At 44.8% G+C, this 23200-nt stretch overlaps 1 long non-coding RNA gene and 1 other non-coding gene across 2 annotated transcripts; one reads left to right on the top strand and one right to left on the bottom strand.

Annotated features, from left to right (window-relative positions):
- Window positions 1-354: 354 nt before the first annotated feature.
- Window positions 355-461, bottom strand: LOC120687056. Its single transcript, XR_005680557.1, has one exon. It is a non-coding gene; the product is annotated as a small nucleolar RNA R71 (small nucleolar RNA).
- A 12958-nt stretch (window positions 462-13419) lies between these two features.
- LOC120686219 lies at window positions 13420-15776 on the top strand. Its single transcript, XR_005680038.1, has 6 exons — window positions 13420-13706; window positions 14518-14812; window positions 14904-14978; window positions 15071-15154; window positions 15247-15329; window positions 15459-15776. It is a non-coding gene; the product is annotated as an uncharacterized LOC120686219 (long non-coding RNA).
- Window positions 15777-23200: the final 7424 nt, after the last annotated feature.

The raw sequence follows: 23200 nt of genomic DNA, 5'->3' as shown, positions 1-23200 counted from the left end.
TTTTCTTAGGATCAAGGTTTGACAACACTAGCCTCAATACCCATGGCTCAGAACAATAACCAAGGCACTGATGGCTTTGAGATAAAGGCTGGGCTTGTCAACATGGTTCAAGCAAGTCCCTTCTACGAAAAGGCATCAGAGGATGCCCATGCTCATCTACAGAATTTTATGGAAGTGAGTAGCATAATCAATCCAAAAGACACTACGATGGATAATGTTCGTCTTCGACTGTTCCCATTCTCTTTGCTTGGGAAATCAAGGAGGTGGTTGTACACCTACAAGGACGCGTTCGACACTTGGGATGTGTGCTCCAATGCTTTTCTGGTCAAGTACTTTCCGGTGGGCAAAACCAATGCCCTTCGGAACAGGATTTCTAGTTTTGAACAACTCCAGGACGAGACAGTCCCGGAAGCCTGGGAACGTCTTCAGGAATACATTGCAGCATGACCACACCACGGCATGGAAGAATGGCTTATCATTCAGAACTTCTTCCATGGCCTGAACCAGCGATCGCAAGATCACATGGACGCAGCAGTGGGAGGAGCATTCCTCTTTCTCAATGTTACAGTAGCTAAAGTTCTCATTGACAAGATTGCTTCCAACCAGAGTTGGAAGGGACATAGGTAGCCGACCCATGCAAAAGGAATACATGAAATCGACAGTGTCAATATGCTGGCAGCCAAGATGGATATTCTCATGAAAAAGCTGGAATCTCCACACTAGGAGGTTAACCAGACTATGGAGTCTCAGATGACATGTGAGAAATGTGGCAATACTAGACACTCAGGCAAATCTTGCCCATTCACTCAAGAGGACGAAAATTCCATTGGGAACAACACTCCCAATGACTCAGACTGTTGTCCTCAGCAAGGTTGGAATTCTAAGCCCGACCTCCCCTTCGGCCAACAGCAAGGTAATAATTTTAATAATAGTTTTCAGCCCTCGCTTAAAGACTTCATGAACGGCCAAAAACAAATGAATGACAACATTAGTGAGAAATTTCTTGCTAATGATAAAATTCTTGAGTCTTTGGCTATGCAACTAGAAGGGCTAAACTCTGTTATTAAACAACAGTTGAGTTTCAACAAATTGATAGAAACCAAAGTAACTCAACTGGCCTCATCCTGCCTTAACCATGACATGGGGAAGCTATCCGGGCAACCGGAAGTGACCCCGAAAGAAAGTGTGAGTGCGGTAGCTATGCGGGCAAGGTAATCCGCACAGAAACCACATCTTCCGCAGGATGCAGGTATACCATCCTGCCTTAACCATGACACAGGGAAGCTATCCGGGCTACCGGAAGTGTCCCCAAAAGAAAGTGTGAGTGCGGTAGTTGTGCGGGCAAGACAATCCGCACAGAAACCACCTCTTCCGCAGGATGCAGGTACACGGTGGAAGACCGTAACCGCCAGGAATACCGATGCTGAAGACGAGGTGCTGGAGGAGGCCAAAGAATCCAACACCATTGCTACCCAGGAAGATCCCGTGGAACCCCCTATAACTTCACGGGACTGTCACAATACAACCGCCTTACCATTTCTAGAGCGGAGAAGGAGGCCGGTGGCCGACGAGCGATTCGGCAAGTTCATTGAGGTAACTAAGAAGTTTGATGGCAACATACCACTTCTTGATACTATGCAGGTTCTCATGTATGCCAAGTATCTCAAAGATATCCTTGGCAATAAGAGGGTCCTACCGACCACCGAGGTCGTGCAGCTTACGGATGAGTGTAGCACAGCTATACTCAATCCTCTCCTGGAGAAGAAGAAGAAACTAGGATGCCCCCACTATCACATGTTCCATCGGAGCTCAACACTTTAAGCACGCTCTTTGCGATCTACGAGCAAGCATCAACGTCATGCCAAAAGTAATTTATGATAAACTTAACCATTGTGCGCTTGCTCCTACTGCCTTGTGTTTGCAACTAGTAGACCAATCAATTCATCATCCTGCGGGGATCACTGAGGATATTCCGGTGAAAATATAGAATTTATTCGTCCCCGTTGATTTTGACATTCTCGACATGGAGGTCGACACTACGATCCCTCTCATATTGGGGAGGCCATTCTTGAGCATGACAACTGCACACATTGATGCGGGAGTTGGAGTAATCCAACTCAACATCAATGGGCAGAAGGAGAGATTCGGTTTCAGACCAAAGGATGACAAATGCTCATAGATCAAAAGTTTCAACCAAAAGAAATCCGTGAAAGAGCTGGAGAAGCCATATTCCCTCATCAAATTCGTGGAGAATCTTCGAACTCGAGAGGAGATTAAGGTGTATAACCAACGGAACGCGAAGCGGAATATCCAACGTAAGAATTTTTTGGAATTTGGGAAGAAAGAGATCGAAGTAACTCTGCCTACACAGAAGGTGTAGCAGAAGAAAGCGTTGCCACCAATGTCTCCATTAGGTGACGACGACCAAACCCAAAGTATGGATAGTCTTGCTCAGGACGAGAAACTCGGGCCCTTACCACAAGGTACGTGGTAGTTATCCATTCTTGTATTTGCATATAGGATAGTTTATATTTTTGCATAGTTTTCCCTTTCACATCATGGCATGTTTAAGTTTTCTCAAATGCATTCTTTTCATTTTACACTGCATATAAAAAAATCGGCCAAGATAGCAGACCTACTGAGCTTCATTCAAGCTTGGGGGGGTGCTGATGTATTCAGGTAAGTCATCCGACATATCCTTTCGTCTTGTGTCCTAAAACAAAACAAAAAATAGTCATTCAAAAACTAAAAAAAAGTAAAAGTATAAAATAAAATAAAAACAAAAACAAAATAAATAAATTGAAGCACAAAAAAAATGTTTCATGCTTTGAATAAAACTCCCAGCTTTTATGTGTGGAAATTCATGTAAGCTCTTATCATGGAAATGATGAATAGTTGCTCTGTCTATGATTTGCAAGAGCCTTATTTACAACTTTTTACTCTCCTAGTACTTGAACTAGTTGGCACATAAGTAGTTCCACAAAAATCTGGTTTGAGTGGGAGCATGAGCTTGATTTCCAAGTCTAAATTGTTGTGAGATTTGAGATAGCCCGAATCGGAATAAAACTGCATGCTCTAGTAGGGAACTTCTCGGAATTTCTTTAAAATGAAACATGGTAAAGAATTCCCTTTGGTTTACATGTCCTACCCATAGCCATAACATTTTATCATATTAACCTATATAAGCTATCTTGAGTTATTTTGAGCTTTGCCGAATGGTGAGTCTGTTCGAGGAAGGTACTTGTCATCTACCGATCTTTCTCCTTTGCGTACCCATTGTTTTGCTAGCCTCAAAATGTCTGGCATATCAATTACCTACCTCGGGTATTGATATCCACCTTCACCAGACAATTCCCCTCACGACAAAACCCAAAATCTCCATAGTGAACCTATCCATTTCGAATGGTCTATTAAAGCAATGCTCCCTTTCAATAACTCTATCCTCATGGAGTATGGGTCATCTTCTTAAAAAAAAACTAGAGCAGAAGCAAAGTAAAAAAAGACAGAGAGAGACAAGACCCATACCTCCACTCAAGAGAGTTGAAATAAGGAGCTCGAATAAAAAGACCAGAAATGTTCTAAGCGTGAGTCCATTTCCTCCCTCTCCCCTGAACATTTACCTCCCATAAGATCGGGATTTGATCAAGTACCAACCTCTTGCGAACCACTCTTCGGCTCGGCAACACAGGCAACCAAGGTATGCTACACTCTTCCTACCCAAAACTCCACATATCAGCCTTATAGTAGGAAGAAGATGGTCAAAATTTCCGACTATGGTGAGGATTATACACCTTGAGCGATTTGAGATCACCATTGGGGAATCTTAAACCACTTTTGACAAACTTGCAAAACTCCGAGATAGGAACCTGAACAGGAAGCTGGAAATATTTTGGTAAAGGTTGTTCAGTCTCTCAACCGCCCAAGACGAGGGATGAAATGCGAGTAAGCCCCATCTCTAGAAACCAAGGTATGAGCCAACTTATTCAAAGTACATATGGGTTAGAGTATTATGTTGTGCATAAGGTTTCTACAGAGCATTGATGCAACTCCTGATCCACCGAGCCTCTGCTTTAGCTTTGCTCGAGGACGAGCAAAAGTTTAAGCTTGGGGGGGGGGGTGCTGACGGCCATTATTTCCCATTTTGACCGTCAACTTCTCGAGAATAAAATGAGCTTTACACCATGTTCCATACATATTTTACTTATTTCTAACAAGTTTCACAAGTTTTGGATGAGTTGTGCTTTCAGGAGATAATATACCAAAAATGAGCCGAAACTGGGACAAACCCAGGCCGGCCAGCCTCACCTGGGCTGGTCGGCCTAGCACCTCCACTAACTGTGCCATGTCCTTGGTGCAGGAGTGAAGTGACATGCTCACATTACCTCTAAACCGTGGATTGCAAGTTGGTCTAATTAAATGGACTGAAAGGCCTAGCACATGGATTGAAAAGCCCACCTGCAGCACTTACCGAGATCTTTTGGCCCGGAGCACCACTATGGACTTCATGCACCCTTGGATCAAGGCGTCAGTGAAACGGGAGGCCAAGATGGGCCAAACCCAGGCCGGCTGGCCTACAAATTTCAGCTTCAAACCGACGCAACCATCCACCGCCATCTAGAAAAGATCAGGAGCGTCCACGAGAAGGTCGGCGCAAAACGGAGGAAATCCCAGGCTGGAGGCCGACCGGCCCCACTTTGCAGTGTCTCGAGCTCATCTTCGCATGGAAGCTACGTCAACCGACCCTCTTGCTTACACCTGATGCCTCGGCCAAATACCGACCTCTAGCTAGTATAAATAGGACCCCATCCTCACTTGTGAGACACACAAAAGGAGTTCTCTCTTCTCATTCTTAGTTTCTAGAGTAGGTTAGGTAGTCTAGGAGTTAGAGTCGAGTCGAGCTTGTCTCGGGGTTCCGGAGTCATCATCGAAAGTCGGGTATAAGCTCTTGTATCTTTTCCTTTAACATTTATAAATATAAGTTATCTTCTTTATCTTTTCGAGTCAGCTTTACGTTCCGCATTTATTTATCTTCTCAAGTTATCTTACTTGTGTGCGGAAGTAATTCCTCTAGTTTAGGCTTTGTACCTATCTTGTTTATCAGGATCTTACCTTACGGGTTTTCTCGCCCGGACTAGGGAGGCTCAAGTTAGTTCCCTAGGTTGAGGGGATTTCTCTTGTTAGCTACAAGAGAAATCCTAACACGAAGAGTAGACGTGGTGTCTGAGCTCAGTGTTAGCTTGAAAGTGTGTTCCACCCCACGGTACCGTTGTGGTAGGTGGCAGGTGGTGATAGCCTTGTCCGTCCCTCATAGTCCACCACATTCGGATGTTTTCATAGCAGTAGTTGCAGGTTGTCGTTGGACTCCCCTCTCCTCCCTTTCTGAAATCCTTCCTCTTCCAGCCGCCGAAGTAAGCTCTAGGTTCCTGATAACTAGTTATAAACAAGGTTTAGTCTAGAGAGGCTAGCTCGATAGTTTAGAAGTGTTTTAGGACTCTTTCTCGCTCGTTGTCCTCCCAGCTGCCTACCTCTCTAAAGATTAGTGTCTCCTATGTCAGACGGTCCTCGTTGGCCATTATCTTATCCTATCATATCAGGCTTACCCCCACTAAGTTAGTCGGTCGATGTCTCTAGTAAAGTTTGTCATTCGATTCTTCGATACTCTTTAACCATAGTGCTTCCCTAAGGAAATATACGATACCCTAGAATACTCCAAGGTGAAGTGCTACAGCGGTGATTCTGTGATCATGCGGAATCCATATTCTATTGAGCGTAAGAAACGCCAACACTCATGACCGTGATCACGACTATTATATCAGTTTTACACTTTGTAGAGGTTGTACACTTTCTCCACAATTCGTGTTCCCCTGTGTCGCCCGGGTTTGCAAGGCCCTTAAACACTTCCTTTGGTGTCTGGCAAGGGGTTCAGTATGAGGCCTTTATAAAGATTCACCAGCTCATGACAACCCGCTAAGGTTTTAAGTCAAAGCTGTCATAACTCTCCCTAATGAGGATGTGCCATAAAAGGACCATGAATCAAATCAAGGACCACGAATCAAAGCTTCAAGAGGATCGGGCTATACCCATCGATGCTTCCCCTCTTGCCCTTTCGGCAAGGTCATCACAATCTAGTGTTTCTAATTAAGCAACCAAGACAACAGCTATGTGGTATTGTGGTTGTACGGTTTTCTTGGGTGGTTCTCCATGTTCCAATTAAACAACATGATCTTGTAATTAAAATAAGTATGACAACATAAATAAAGTCATGTTTAATATTGCAAAGATTATAATCATAACCATCCCAAGATGAAGCATCTAAGCAATTCTACCCAACAAAATTATTATAGCGGGTGTTCCATGGCTTGGGTAAAAAGACTAGATAAATCCTTAGTGGCTATCCCATCACGTTTATGCAATACAACAATAAACTAAATTGAATTAACATGATATTAATAGGCTTAAATAGAATATGCAGAGGGGAAGGCCACTTCCCTTCCTCACCAAATTGATGTTGTTCTTCCTCGTTCACTTGCTCTTGATCACCCTCGGACGGCACGTTGTCTACACGATCACACAAGCAAAAACATGCACAAAATAAGAAACAATACAAAAACAGTGTCAGCAGAACTGAATAAGCTGAAAAAGATGTAGAGCGTGATTCAAGGATCGCGTGAGCGTGAGAATCGCTAAAATCGGAGTTAAAACGAAGAAGATAGGGCTAAAACAAGGTTCTAAGGACTTGTTTGCGATAAAACAGAGCTTCCAGGGGCTAGTTTTGAAGAAACCAGGGACTAGAACGTAATCTCTAAAGACCTAAAACTGGTGAAATTTTTGAGCAGACATTGAGCCACGTCGTCTGTTTTTCCCGACCAACGGATCTCAAGCCACGCCTGCATTCGCCGTTGATGTGGGGCCTCGCTTCTCGACCCTTCACGAGAGCGGCGCGGTTGTCCCCCACCTCGCACCCGTAGCCTGCATTGCTGGCCGCCACCTGTGGTAGGAAAGACCGTAAATTCCTTGCTTCGTCAGTTGACCGGGGGGCGCCGACAACGAGGACCCAGAGCTCCATGCGTTCCTGGATGAGGCGGTCGTGGCCAAGGCCCAAATCGACCGCACTGCGGGACGAGCTCTCCCAGCTGCGGACCGCTCACGAGGCATCCAGGAATGCGGCTCCGGCGGCAGGAGCGCCAGCAAGTAGGCCGCGCTCGTCTGGCTCCTCAGCTCCGCGCGGCGCCTTTGGGAGCGCTTGGCCTCAATAAACCGTTGCGCGCCCGCCCCCGTCCCTGCAGTCCAGGCCGCAGTAGTGCTCCGCGGCTGCGGGAACAATGTCAGCGGGTACGTCCAGTCCCTCCGGCGCCAGGTCTCCGCCCTGCGACATGAGGACGTGGCCGACGGTACCTTGCCATCACCGGGGATGCGCCCACCGAGGAGCAACTCGACTGCCTCCTCGCCAACGTGGACGATTCCAACACGGCGCTGTTGTCCGCCCCGGTGGCGGTGGTGAGAAGCAGCAGGAGGTGACGAGGGAGGTGGCACAGGTAGAGCGCGGCCTCCTAGAGGTGTAGCAGGTTTTCCTAGGCATGCCGGCGCTGGTGAAGGCGTAGGGCGCGCCACTGGACAACGTCGAGCGGCATGTCGCGGGCAACATGGGCACACCGGAGGCGGAGCTGCGGGAGGCCCGGAGGCTGCAGGCCGAAGCGCGGCGGTCACGGGTTACCTAATTGCCTGGCGGGCGGCCTCGCGGCGATGCTGCTCATCGCCGTAGCCATTGTTGTCGTAGCGGCGCTCGTTCTGATGCGCAGAGGCTCGTTCTGATGTTTATGACTGATGGCAGGAAGCCTTGAAATCTCTTTGGCATGTGACATAATCTCATCAACAACTTCATCAGACATGGATTCAGAAGGAAGAGACATATCAAAAGATATAAACCAATATTAGTGCACTAGGGTCAATTGAAATTTCAATACATAACCAAGGACTTTTTCTGTTTTTACCAAGATATTCTCCATAACCAAAATGATCTCTTCCTGATGAGTAACAATCCTTCTCCATTTTTGCAAGTCATATTTCAGATAATGCTAAAAAACAGCATAGTATTTGAGCCACATCGAAATACTTATTTGCAACTGCCGGTGTAAATATTACAGTCATGATTATGCAATGCTTAATCTCCTGTAAATTCATAATACAGGTTGCAATTCAAAGCCGTATAGCGGCTGGCTTTATTTGATCAAATTCAAAAGATATAAGTTGTATTGCCTATTTGCCTCAAATTGATACTTTCTGAATTCACTTAATGTTAGCTTTGTAATCTTTTAACATTTTACACCCTAATATTCATAAAAAGCATGCTGGAGATAATGCAAGTGGCTCATCACATGAAACACACTCTTTACTACTACCTTGCATGACATGATGTCTGTAATGTCGAAAAATATATATGCTAATGAATTCTATCTGTTTTACCATTTTCCTTGGCTCATGTTGCTGCATGATCTTTTGAAGGCATGTATAATTTAGATCGCCAATTGTGTGGATTTCAGCTGGACTTCTTATATCTTAGCACCTAGAGCACGCTCACCTCAACACCAACAAACTCACAAAATTTTAAGCTATGAACCGACATATCACCAATCGAATGGTGTAGTCAAGATGGGCGTGGCAACGCTGCGCAAGTTTCTAGTTAAACATACAGAGCACAAAACTTGAGTCCAGGTATGGCAGGTTCAAAAACATAAAAGATTAGGGGCTAAAACAAAAGAAATAGGACCTATTCGAAATTACTTTTGAACTAGAATGTACTGCGGGTTGATTTTGAAGAAATATAGGGTCTCTTTAGCAAAATAGCCAAGAGTTGACCGGTAAGAGGGGAATTGACTTGGGTCTCGAGTGGATGTGATCCATTGGATTGCCATCCGATGGCAGAGATCGGCTGCAGTGGCACGGCTCAGCGGCTCTGGCGGCGGCTCGGTTGAGCGGCTCGGCTAAGCGGGCAGGCAGCTCGGGCGGTGCTGACGGCGGCGCTATGCGCCGGCGGTGAGCAAACCGCGGTGGCGGGTCGTCGGAGTAGGTCGAGAACGGCGCTCCGGTGCTTGGTTCGGACATAGAAGTGCCGAGGAGGAAGAGGAGGCTTCGGCGAGCTCAATGGAGGCGTCAGGGTGGCGAGTTGGTGGCCGGGTGATGGGGCTCGGCGGCAAAGGCGGATGGGGTCGCCGTATTTGGCCGGTTCTGACCATCCAGTGCTTGGCCTCGCGTGCGGAGAAGACCAAGAGGAAGAGGAGGTAACGACGCGCGTGCTAAAGGTGTCGACGAGGTGCTGCAGGGCCGGGATGGAGGTGTGCCGTGGTGGAGTACAGCTTGGCTCGGCGGACCTTGGTCCGCCGAGCAATTCTGGTCGCAATGGGGCGAGAAAGAGAGGGCAACAGAGGAGATTACCTTTCTCACCTCATGGCGGATCTCCGGAGGTGGTTTGGGGCGAGCAAAGCGCAGCGGTGGCGGCAAGCTCGGGAAAGGCGGCAGTGCTGTGAGACACAGGATCACAGGGAGGGGTGCGGAGCTCGAAAAGGGACGAAGGGAGCTCGGGCGTGCCTTTTATGGGCCGAGGAAGGGAGTGGGGCGGCCATGAGCGGAGGGGGCGCGACACTTGAGTGGTGGCCGGCCATGAAGGCCCTGATGGTGGTGGGCGGCCGTTAGCGACGAGAAGGGGAAGAAGCAAGGGAGTGTGGTGGCGGTTCTCGAGCATTGAAGGCGACGGTTGCAGAGGAGAGGAAGGGGAAGCGTGTGGCCACGAGAAGGGAGACGGCTGGCGGCGTTCGGCACGGCGGGGAGGTGAGATGGTGGGAGGTAGAAGAAGGTGCCGTTAGGTGGGCCCCACCTGGAAGTGAGACAGAGAGAGGAGTGGAGGTGGGATGGACTAGGCCGCCTGTTTGGGCCGCGCCGGAAAGAAAAGAGGGAGGGAGAAGGAGGTGGGCTGGGTTGAAAAGGAAGGAGAGAAAGTTTGTTTGTTTTTTCAAACACAAATACCATTTGAATAAATTAATATTGAATTCAAATAAAATTTAAATTTTGGGTGTTACACCCTAGACCCGAATGCTCGCTCTCTCATTCGGGTAGAGATGGTGGCAGGACTAGGGCAACAGCTCCAAGGTCATCTAGGGTTCGAGGAGGCGGCTGCTGTGGGTTTTTATAGGTGGTGGCCTGGCTCGATTTGGGGCATGGACGCCAAGGGTCGACCAGGCTTGGCGGGCGCGCAGGGTGTTGTGGCGGCCATCAAACGGTTTCCCACGCGGTCTATGGTTTTGGGCGGTCACATATGGGGTGGTCAAGGCGAGGCATAGGTGTGCGTGGGTTATGCGAGCGGGTGCTAGCGCGGGCTGTTATGCCCCCTTATGACGGAGCACGGGTGTCTCGGTGGGCGGTGGAGGGCGAGGTGTGACAATGTAGGAGAAGGGAAAGATGATAGTGGGCCCCCTTTGTCAGGGACCTTGCGTGAAGAAAGGGTGGGGCAGAGGGGTGTGCGGGAGTGCAAGCGGTGCTGGGTTGGGCCCTTAGCAGTCCGGTTGGGTCGGGTCGGGTCGCCAGGTGGTGGTGCGCACGATTGGGCCAAGCGTGGTGTGCGTTGGCCCAGGCCGAGTTCGTTCGGTAGTCAGCATTTAAAATTGAACTGTTTGGCCGAAAAAAATTAATTTCCTCTCAAGTTTACACAAACTCTACGCACTAGAGCTTTGCAGGTCTAGAATTCTCGAATCCATGGGCATCGTCAGGCTAGCAGGAGCGCCGGCCACTCTCTAGATCCGCTCATGTTGCGGCCCATCCTCTAGATCCGCTCATATTGCCGAGTGCCCGAAGAAATGCTTTCGGCAAATATACAAACACTCGGTAGACATAGATTTTCCAGTAGTGCAGTATGAAAATTACAATCTTTTGTAATTTTGTAATAATAGTATGTCCCGTACTATGTTCACTTCAAATTGATGCTCAGTCAGTGAGCTGTTCTACTTTAGCTTGATGCTCAGATTGGGGAGATCTCCAAATTTGTATCCCTATATTTGACACTATTGCAAAAATGATTTGTAGTAACATCTCGATTTTTTTTAAGGGCGGATCAAAATTTAATCAGTTGCTACAAATAGAGCAGAATTACTGTGACAATCGACCCGCCCCTAAAAATATAATTTTAGGGGCGGGTCACCCCCTCACCGCCCAAAAAATGGACTCCATTTGTAGGGGTGGGTGAGGGGGTGAACCACCCCTAAAAATACCATTTGTAAGGATGGGTCTCCCCTCACCCGCACCTAAAAATGATTTTTTAGGGGTGGATCGTCCCCGGATCCGCCCCTGCAAATAATTTTCAATTTTATTCTAGAAATTTGTTTAATTCAAAAAATAGCAAAATATATAAAACAGGTGAAGTCTTTAGCATAAGCCTAATATGATCTATAGAACTAGGAAAAATATTAAAAACATATTTCAGTGTATAAAGTGATTATGAATGTGAAAACCATTAAATTAGCCTTGAGTTGTATGAGATAGTATAGTGAGTGATTTTATACGTTGAAATATGGTTTTGATATTTTTTCAGTTGCTACAAATGGAGTGGATTTATACGTAGATCACAATAGGTTTATGCTAAAAATTCACAATTTTTATGTGTTTTGCTTTTTTTTAATTAAATATTTTGTTACAATAAAATTAAAAATTATTTGTAGGGGTAGGTGGGGGCATTCACCGTCCCCAAAAATCATTTGTAGGGACGAGTGGGGGCATTAACCGCCCCCTACAAATCAATTTTAGATTTAATATAAAAGAATAACATACCCCATTGAGACATAAGTGGCTACGTAGTGTGGTGGTAAGAATAGTTCGCGCGAGTCTTGAGGTAGGCGGGTCGAGCTTCTTGCGGTGGCCGGTTAGCAGGGATATTTTTTTATTTTGCTGTTTTCATATTTTTTTTCTAATTTTTCATGTCTCGGAAAATGATTTGTAGGGGTGGGTCATAGGCTCACCCGCACCTACAAATTGATGTGTAGGGGCGGGTGAGCCCATGACCCGCCCCTAAAAATTAATTTTAGGGGCGGACGCTTTACCCGCCCCTAAAAATGATACGTTTAGCTGTGAAAATTAGGGATGGGTGTGGCACCCACCTCTAAAATACGTTTTTACACACTCCTACAAATGTTTTGTGTAGTAGTGTGAGTTCAATTTTGCAGAAATTTTACAAACTTGAATGACTCTCATACATAGATTAATATAAGTTTTGTTACCTGTAGCAACACACGCGCAACTATTTTAATTCAACCCAAACAAATAAATCTGAATTAAATCCAAAAAAGTTCACGCTATCAATCCATCCTTGGCTCAAATTTTAGTTTATTAACTAAGAATTCTGTGAAAGGCAGAGAAGTCACTCTTAGTTTGATGCTATCTACGAGCGCATGCATGAATTTTTTTTTGAACCCACATTTTTCACGCACATAACATTCCAAAAAAAATCTAAAATATTATAGTCTCCGAACCCATCCTTCCACACAGCACTCCATACTTGAAGGTGCCCCCACCGTTTTCACCCTGTGTCACTACCTCCAAGCCCGAGGAGTACTTTTATTGAAGCAATACTCGTAGGCATGATCTTGACCATCTTGTGAGTGAGCGAGCCAGTGTGTGAGAGAGCGCTAATTTTGTTGGAAAAATAAAAGTTTGTCAAATATGCCAGCACATTTTAAAGAATGGGTCTTGTATTTAGTTGAATTGGGTGGGCTATTTTTATGACATTAACATGCAAATCATTACATACTCCATCCTTCCACTTGCAATACTCCCTCTTTCCACTTTTATAAAGCATAGTAAAACATAGCACGATCTTTCAAATAACACTTTGATCATTCATTTATAGTATATTATATCATTTATAATTAATTATTATAAAATATATTTAATTCCACCAATCTAATCATATAAAATTTACATTATAAAATAAAAATTAATAGTCAAGTCATTGGTCAAAGATAGCAAAATTTGAACTTTGATATGCGCGTACACCTTTATAAAAGTGGAAGAAGGGGGCATTAGATACTCTCCTCATTCCAAATTATTAGTTGTTAGATTTTTTAGATACATAGATTTTATTATCCACCTAAATATAATAATACGTAGATATAACTTGAGGGTCTTGACCCTGTCCCGTGTGGAGCCCCCTTACGGCACGGCTAGTCCGGCATCCGTTGTTTGCTTCGATTGAAGGTCCGATATAAATTTTATTATACATCTAGATATATTAATATGTAGATATATAACAAAAAATATATTTAATAAAATAAAAAATTAAAATGACTAATATTTTAGAACGAAAGAAGGTGGTGTTTTGGACATTTTAGAAAACAAATTACCCAATCGCTCCCACCACCCTGGCCCTCCCGTTCCGGTCGCCGCCGCGCATAAAAATGTTACGAGTCGTCCTCTCCGGTCAGCTTGCGAAACCCTAACCCACCCCACCACCGATCGAAAAGAGGGGCGCGAGAAAAGGAGAGCGAGCAAGAAAGAGGTCGCCGACGCTCCGCCGACGAATCGCCATGGCCACCACGGGCAAGCCGCCTAGTTCCTGGGACGATTGGAGAGACGTGAAGGATAACTCTGCCCCCGCGCCGGTCGAGCTCTGGCTTGAGTTCCCGGCCGCCGTGGAAGAGCCTTTGCCTTCCGGAGTCGACATGAGAGTATGTGTCCTCCCCTCCACTCCGTCTCGCACCCGCTTGTTCTTGCCCGCCTACCGGTTTCTTTTCCCCTCCGATTTCCGTGCAATAACAATGGGATGCTCGATCTTTGTTCATTGATCTGGGTTCTTGCGATTTAGGCTCCAATCCAGATGGCATTCTTTCGGCCGGGAAGGGTCTTTTTTCAGTGGAGCAAGTAGGCCATTTATGTCCTCTAGGTAGCCCGGCTAGGTTGAAAGAATCATAGTTGAAGAATTTGTTTTCTCCCGTCAAATCGTGCACAGATGGGTAATAAATTGCTCCAAGTAGATTCTAGTGCTATAATTTCACCCGGGCGTGTAGTGTAAAGAAGATTCATCTATGATTTTGATTTTGATTTGCATCTTCCAGCAATTTGAGGAAGCGGTAGGCTTTCATCAGAATTCAGTAACGTGTCAACCAAATTTATCTGCTAGAAAATTGGTTTGTGATTAGCTTTCTTTTACTCCAGAGCTACAAAAGATTCAATAAGTAATATTTCTTATCGAAGTTAAGATTGCTTCTTCTGGAAGAGATGCTCTCTCTTCAAAATGATAGCATTTTCCTTGTAAATTGATTGGCATGTAGAGTTGTAGACCATTGCACAAAATTTGTTTGGCTGTCATTTCCTTTTCCTTAATTGATATGGCTTGCCTATTAATTGCCGTATCTGGCATGTGTATTTCCTTGTCAAGTATTACATGTCCTCTAGTGTGGTGTATTCTTTGCATACAGTTTCATCCGTTCAATTCAGCTACAGTTTCCCTTAAATTCACTTTGTTATCTAACCTTATAGGAAAGTGAGATCTATGCTGTCACTGGGGACAACTTGACTGGTTATAAGACTCTGGACCACTCTACAAAGCAACTGGTGAAGGATTACAACGCAATTGCATTACACCGAAGGGATATAATCAGAAGGATGTATCGTATTGGCAAGACTGAGTCTAAGGGCTTGCCGAAAGCGATTGCTGATGATGTTCGCCGTCTTTGCTTGCCCTCTTCAGAGGTCAAGAACTCTTACCGGGACTTGAAGCGCAAAGGAGGACGTCCTGTCCGCTTCCCGATCATCTTTGATGAGAGTATAAAAGGTTTGGTATATAGTAGCACTCTTCCTTCAAGGCATATCTTGCTATAAATGGTTGCTCCCATGCTCAGATGGCTTATTTTTGTTGCTTGCAGCGCCCAAAATGTGAATCTGCTGACTGTTAGGTTCTCACTAACATTGTTCGGAGTAACTGAAGTTTCTCATAGGAGGTATGGTGTGCCAGTGCTCTTCTTTTTAGGATTTTATTATTGTTATTCTTGATTCATGTTGCACTAACCTAGCTTGCTCTCGTTATTTGCAGCCCCAGAAATGTGAGTCCTGCTGTTTTTTTTGGAATAGTGTCTCCCTAAAATTTTTTCAGACCGACTGAAGTTGCTCATAAAAGGTACGGTATGCCAGTGTTCTTCCTTTTAGGCTTTTATTATTGTTGTTCTTGATTCATGTTGTACTAACCTAGCTTGTTCTCATTATTTGCAGCCCCAGAAATGCGAGTCATGCTGCTTTTTTGGAATAGTGTCTCACTAAATTTTTTTCAGACTGACGGAAGTTGCTCATAGAAGGTACGGTATGCCAGTGTTCTTCCTTTTATGCTTTTATTATTGCTCTGGATTTCCATTGGTGCTGTTGCTTTTTTTTTTCTTGTTCTCGATTCACATGGTACTCACATAGCTTATTTTCGTTGTTTGCAGCCCCAAAATGTGATTCTATATCTGACTTGGAATTGGATTTACAAGGTGCCCGGCTCCGATACATTGTTTTGGATTTGGACTAACTGAAGTTTGAACCAGATTAAGGCAGCCTCCTCCACATGACCCGAAATTTGATAAACACTGAAGGTGTCCTTCCCAACTGACATGGTGTCAGAATTGCCATGGGCAACGGTTTCAATATCAATTACTATAATTTCTTAGTTGTAGTACTCCCGTATTGCCGCAGAAATTGCTGTACCCTCTGAAATAGTGTTAAACCTTTTTTCTGCGAATAAAAGTGATAAACCTTGATTACTACGCAGCTTGTCTCATCATAAGAATGATGTTATCAGGCGAATGGCTGTATGCCGTGTGTTCTATCCCTCGGTGTTGATGTCAGTTTGGTCCATCCTATCCTTGCAAGAGTCTGATTTACGAAATCACTTGTTATTTTGACCACTGGGATGTTTTGCTTAATACTACTGTCGAAGGTGTTTCTGTGTGCACAATGTGAATATTTCTGCGTCGATGCCTATTGTTGTAGTACAAAGCTGCCAAAAACTACTATATATTATCGGATACAACCTCACAGGTCTGCATTATTTTATAAGTTGATTAACGGAACTGAAAGGTGCGAATTAACCAGATCTATCACTTCTTATTGATGTGGTTATTAGTTCCCTTCTTTACAAATCATCAGCTTCCCCTGTAAGCATTACTACATAAACATTAATTTGTCTTGGTTGGGAAATCTCTGTTGTCCTGGTTTCCCAACCGGGACCGTCAGGCCGAGACAAAAGAGAGACCCTACCCTTTTGTCTCGGGTCTAGCAACCGGAACATAAAGGACCCACCAATCGGGACAAAAGGTTCTTTTTTTCTATTTTTCTTTTCTTAATTCTTTTTCTATTTCAATTATACTTTTGTATTTCAATTAAACTTATGTTTTGGAATTCAGTGGGTAAGATCTCCACTAATATATATATATATATATATATATATATATATATAATATTTGTCCTAGATAGTTTTCATATATAAAGTAATTCACTTATATATATGTATATGTATATGTATATATATCTATATGTGTGAATTTCTTTACATATAAAAATGTCTAGGACCAATATTATATAAACATATATATATATATATACATATTATTGGAGGGCTTATATATATAATACATACATACATACATACTCATAAATAGATATATAATACATACATACACACACATATATATATTTACATAGGTATATTCGTTCTTAATTACACATATACGCATATATTATTATATTTGCTGCGATTGTTAATGTGAGAGTGTCCATCATAGTAGAATTTGTCTTTTGGATCGAGGACTTGTTCAACAATAAATCCGGATAATTGTTCTTGAATCGCCATAATCTTTTCCTCTGGTATGAGTTTATCGCGCATCTCCTCGACCTATGGAAAATGGAGATAATTAATTTCGACTAATTACAATACGAGTTCAAATATTAACAAGTTTTTTTACTTACTTCGACCTCCCAATCTGCCATGTTCTTTTGAGGACCTACCAGACCGTGGATGTTCTCGGAAACATAGTATGCGCATAAATTAGTACCTTGTTTCTGCCTCATACACTTTAAGAGAAAAGAGATTATCAGGTATTTACATGAATATATAATAAAACTAATGAAACGTGCAAAGAATCATCCAAGTGCGTACCACAAAATCTGTCTTGATCTTCAATTCCTTGCTGAATTTACCTGGATAATTTTTAGCGAATTATTTCCAAACCCTGTGCATCATTAGAACAATTATAGTCAAGTAACAAAGTGATTCAAAGTATCGGTCATCGAGGGAGTAGTGGTAGAATTACTTTTTCATCATGTTAAGAAGATCACTATATTGTTCTGTAGATCTCCTTAATGACTCCATAACCACCATCATGGTAATGTCGACAAGTATAACAATTAGGACCCAGTGTTCACTGCAAGATTATACGGAATAGTTAGGGTTTAAACAATTCGATGATACATAATAGAAAGAGTTAGACGGTAGGAATCACTCACGCAAAGTTGTAAGGAAACAATATCATGTGCTTGTTGTGATGAACGCTTAAGTACTTGAACAAGTTTTGGAATATCTCATTGGAATTGTCACGTAGAAGCCTCCAGTTACAAGTAATTGGGTCGATGAAGCCGAGGTGAGAGTATCCCTTTCTCCTACAAGTTTGTATCTCCATTCTACATGATACCGAATAAATCAAGGGATCAGTGTGTTGAGATCATGCAAAACAATACGTAAGGAGAGTAAAATACTTATAGAACCCACAAGCCGACCATAGAGATGTCGAGATCCTCCTGATGGAATAGTTGGTAAATTTCTTCCCAGTTTATCCATATAATGGTCTCCCCCCATAAGAAATCATCATCTTTAATCTTTGCGCACCTGCATGAAGTTGCATTCGGCCATCGCATGCATGTAGTGCTCATGCAGCTTATACATTTGCGTTGAAAGCATAGACACTACTTCGGGGGTACAAGAGATTTGCCCAGCTCATATGTCCATTTGACGACCACTTCGGCCTTTGGAATCTCTTCTTCCCCTGCAATCTGAGCCTCCTATCAGACCCAGGCCAGCGCGACTGCTTACAGGCATAGAATGTTCTAGAGTAAGGGATAGCTCATGGATGTACCTTACCTCTCTTGTAACTACCCGAATAGGCGTAGAACTAGCTGCAGTACAAAGGAAACTATCTGATTGTGTTGTAGTAGGACTCCAACTGTACTCGGCTAGAACTTTCCATATAACTCTGTCCCCCCGGATATATAAGGATGGGTAGGGACCCCCTCAAAACATCATCAACACCTAAGGCAATACAAACAACCACATAGGACGTAGGGTATTACGCAACTTGCGGCCCGAACCTGTCTAAATCTTTGTGTTCCTTGTACCATCAAGTTCCAGAGCAGTCAATCCCTACCTACAAACCTTACTGCTAAGGGTATCCCTGAGCAGACATGGCGGTAAACACCGACACCGCCGTCAGGTTTGCTTCTTTCAAATATGTAACGAAGTTTTGTTGTTGCGTTGTCTGTCCCACTACGAGAGGCTCTATTGATTGTTTCTTTTGGGCTCCAAGCTGTGGAACGTTGGACGACGATGACTTTGATTGTCTCTTCTTTTTCTCAGTAGTTTTCATAATTGTGCAGTCATAGTCTAAAGGGGGATCTTTCGGAATGAATTTTTTCTTATTTGCTTCGCACATTCCCTTAAAAAATTTCAAATCTTGAGGATTTATCACTTTCTCGGGCTTCGGCTTGAAGTGATTTTTAACTCTTTCTTGAGTTATCCGATCGCATTCTTCAAGACTCATGTCCCAGGCTTTAATAGGAGCCTCCTTGGTTTTTTCTTCTTTTTCCTCTTCTTTGGAGGCTCTTTAGCCGGTGCAGCTACCTTCTTTGTCGGCGGATGTTTCTGTTTCTTTGCCGGCGGCGGAGGGGGTGACCATGGAGGTGACGGTGATGCTTGAGTGTTCATCGGCGCATGAGATGATGGTGATGGAGAATGTGCCGGTGAACCTTGCCGAGACAGTGCTGCCCTTGGGGAGTTTTGCGGAGATGACGGCCTTGGAGAGGCATGCTGAGATGTCGGTCTTGGTGTTCGATCATCTGACTTTTGGACAATGTAGCGCTTATCCCATAGGATGTAGCCATGAATGGCTTCTGCTAGTGTCCTCTCCTGATCGCCTCTAGGAATATCAAGCTCGAGCATCTCCCAACCCTAGCACACCTGCTCCATGCCAAATCTTGTGTATTCTACCAGAATTTTCTGCTCATGGTACACATCACCTGGTTGGGTTGGCATGGCGGTACCGTACGCAACAGTGAACATTAAGTTCTTGATGGCAGTCTGCAGGTCACAAGGTGTCCACTGGGTGATCTCATCCATTGGAAATCGCTGCGGGGCCGTTGCTTCAACTGCGGCCTGGATTCCCATTGTCTCGACGGGGATGTCTGTGGAAGCGCAGCTGCTTTTCCGCTGAGACAGATGATCGGCTGCGACATTAGGCTCTGGAGGCACCGGTTGCGCTTGTTGTTGCTGGCTTATTGCTATGGCCACTTGGCGTTGAACCTCTTCCGCCAGTTTTTGATCGTGTGAGAGGAGTTGTTCCTCTAGCCTTCGCAATTCCTCCCGCTCATCATTCTTTCTTGTTGGCCGACTTCTATATAATTCAATGTAATCCCTGAACCCATACTTCCACGGAACCACGCCTTTGCCTCTTGTGCGGCTCGGATGTTCTAAATTCCCAAGGGCGTAAGTCAACTCGTTTCTCTCTCTATCCGGCTGGAATGTTCCCTCTGCCACTGCTTGTATGGCCTCCTGTAATCTCTGGGCTGCTAGCTGGATTTTTGGACCATAGATGCAACCAACGGAACGCGAAGCAGAATATCCAACGTAAGAATTATCTGGAATTTAGGAAGAAAGAGATCGAAGTAACTCTGCCTACACGGAAGGTGTAGCTGTTGTCGGTCAAAACCCACCGGCGAGTAGCGACAGGCAACACGAAGAGCCGGGAGGCTGCCGGGGCACTGGCTGGCACCGGTCCCTCGGTCAACGGCCCAGATCTTGGCACACGCCGACACTTCCGGAGATGCAGGGCGTGCCACCTAACCTATACCCGATCAGGAAGGTGTGAACGTGCTTTCGACAATTTGCCTGCATGCACAAACACGTGTAAATATTAGTCCGAGCCGTGGTCCGCTCCCCGGGACGACTCTTGCATCGGCTTTTAAAGAGCCGATCGAGTCCCGGTGTCAGATCAGTTCTATATATCCGGATATTAATGGATAAAGCAAATAACTGCAAAAACTACTTCAATTAGATCTAGCTAATCCAATTCACGACGGTAAAAGCTTCACTACTAGATCGGAACATCCTACACGTAATTAGGCCTAACGAGCATAATAGATAACCAAACTTTAACCAGAATAGAGGCCTAAGAATAAGAGAAAGCCGATTCCCGGATCAATCCCTATTAAGATCAAGGCAAAACATCTAATACGTCGCTGGATCGTCCAACCCGTTTGCAAGGCCGAACCTAGCAGATATTAAGCCAAATCTTAAGTATAAGAACAAATCATAACAGATTAGATCTACTAGATAGAAAAGAAGCAGTGTATTATCTCTATGCAACTAACTCTATGCAAGGAGAATTAGCGTAAGATTAATACATGATCACGCAGAAATAACATGATATTCGTAGATGATAAACAACAAGAGCATGATAAATCTACTAAAGGTCATGCTACGGACATCAGGATAACTAGCACTACTCGTCATCAAAAGCGCTTCAGTACGAGTAATACCAAAGTAAAAGCAAGAACAATGCTGCCCTGATTGCAAGAAGTGATCAGGACAGCATGACACTTACTTGGATGAAACCCTAGAAAACGTGATGACGTTCTCTTCTTTTACGAATGTCATAGGGTACATATTTATAGTCCGGAGACTTGGAAAACAATCTAAACCAACGTGTCCAAATCGGACTCTATCTCTAACCCAAACTGAACTAAATCTAAAGATACATGGCCCACACGGCCTAAATACTCACGTAGGAGCCGATTCACAAGCCTTCTTTAATTCCTGCTTTAAGCCCAACTCGCTCGCGGCCCATTAATTAACCCTGTTAATTTATGGTGATAACAAATGCCCCCTGGTTTTGGCAATGATAATTCCAAAACCATTTCGTTGCTTCATCTTCCCATTGATGCTCATTAAAACGCACTACAACCACAATGGAAGACGCAACGTCTCTGCAGCTGGCTCCTCGCAGAATGTGAAAATGCCGATCCACCTTCTATTTTTTTTACTACTTAATCTCACCCCGAATCGACTCCTTTCACCACAAACTCACCTTCCTCCCATAGCCAAACAGCGCAGAACACCCAAACCTATAGCAGCTATGGCGATCTCCTCCTCCTCCGGCTCCAACTCCATTGGCTCCCCTTTCTCCCCCTCTTCTTCAAGCTCCTCCGTCTCCTCCCTCGACTCCATCCCCGAGAGCCGAGAGCCGACGCCGGAGTACGACCCGACGGTAGCGCACGAGGCACTCGTCCCTCTGCATTGGGATGCAGAGGAGTTCGATTTTGGGATCGTCACCGAGGACAACGAGCCCAAGACCGACGGCGAGGACCTCCGGCTCCTATTCCAGGAGGAGCCGGAGAGCAACAACGACGACAACTTCTCTTGGGATGGAGCCGATTCCTCCTTGGAAGAGGAGATCGGCTCCTCCTCCAGCGGCGATGACCCGATGGCTAGAAATGCCTTCCAGTTCCTCGGGTCGTCCGAGGGGGACAGCGAAGAGGAAAGCAATGGTGGCGGCGGCCTGAGCAGCGATGACAAGGCCTATGGTGGCAGCAGTGCCGACGACGACGGCGACAACAGCGACGACGGAGACACGCCGGCGCGAAGCCCCAAGCGCCGTAGGTACCTAGGTACCTATGAGCGGTAGATGTAGGTAGTACTGTAGGAGTAATACTGTAGAGCCGAAGGATTCGTCCTTTGTCAAATCGGCTCTTTCGCTTGTAAGACTTAATCTTTAATGAAGTCTCTTATCTTTTAACCGCTTGCTCGGATCACTCCCCAAAAGCCGATGGCACTGCACCGGGCTTTACTAATATCTAAGAGCCGACGAAATTCAAAATTGGAAGCAACCCGCATAAGAACAGAACATCACCTCCACTCTGAATCCAACTCGAAATAGATATTCCAAATCCGAGCGCAATTCGAGAATCCCGCTCCATAAGTTCAAGCGAAAACTCACAAAGTATCCAAAATTTGAACCAGAGCCCGCAAAACAACAAAACCCTAAGTTAGCAGATCCGAACCATGGCGGACTCCGAGGCTCAAACAGCAAGATCTCCAATCGTCGATACGGCAATCTACGGCCTGAAGGTAATATTCAGCCTGTCCTTTTAACTTTCTTCAGCTCCTCAAACCTCCGAATGAATTAAACTCCGAAATATGACACCATATATAAATTTCTGAATTTCTGAACTCCAGGTGTCAGACATCCTTTTGCCGCATCCTTCCAATCCCAAATCCCTTTGTCTTGGCCCACGAGTTTTTGAAAATCCCACAGATTTAATCTCCTGTGAAGCGAATAGAATCCCTTTCGTAAGTCAAGACATTAATTTAAATTCCTGGGCCGACTGCTTAAGAGCCTGGCCTAATCCACCCGAGAGCTGGATTGCATGGTATAACAGAGTAGCAAAAACTTATATGCCCTTGTGGCAAGAATTGAACATAGCTGATGCACTTAGTTTATCATTATCCCCCCTTGATAAAGATGAAAACCTTCTAAAGACCATCGGCTATTTCTGGTCCGACGCTCTGAACTGCTTCCTCTTTGGTCATGGACCCATGACCCCTACTCTGCTAGATGTTACCATGATTACTGGCCTAGACATTAGATCCCCAAATCCTGCAGCCCACAGAATAATAGAAGCCCCCTTCAAACTCTCATCCAAGGAATACTGCACAAACTAGAGTACTTACATGAACCAGCACATGAAGACAAAAGGTCCAGTAACTAAAAAGGAACACACAACCTTTTTAAATCTTTGGTTAGAACATTTTATTTTTTGTGGTCCTTCCTTAGCTCAATCTAAGAATTACCTTCCTTTGGCTTACCATCTGGCCCATGGCAGCCGCACCGGCCTAGGCAAACTTTTTCTCGGAGAAACATACAGA

The sequence above is a fragment of the Panicum virgatum genome, chromosome 8N (genome assembly GCF_016808335.1).
Source record: "Panicum virgatum strain AP13 chromosome 8N, P.virgatum_v5, whole genome shotgun sequence".
NCBI classification, from domain to species: Eukaryota; Viridiplantae; Streptophyta; class Magnoliopsida; order Poales; family Poaceae; genus Panicum; species Panicum virgatum.
Note: the sequence above shows the minus strand (reverse complement) of the source record. Positions and strands in the feature narration are given on the sequence as shown.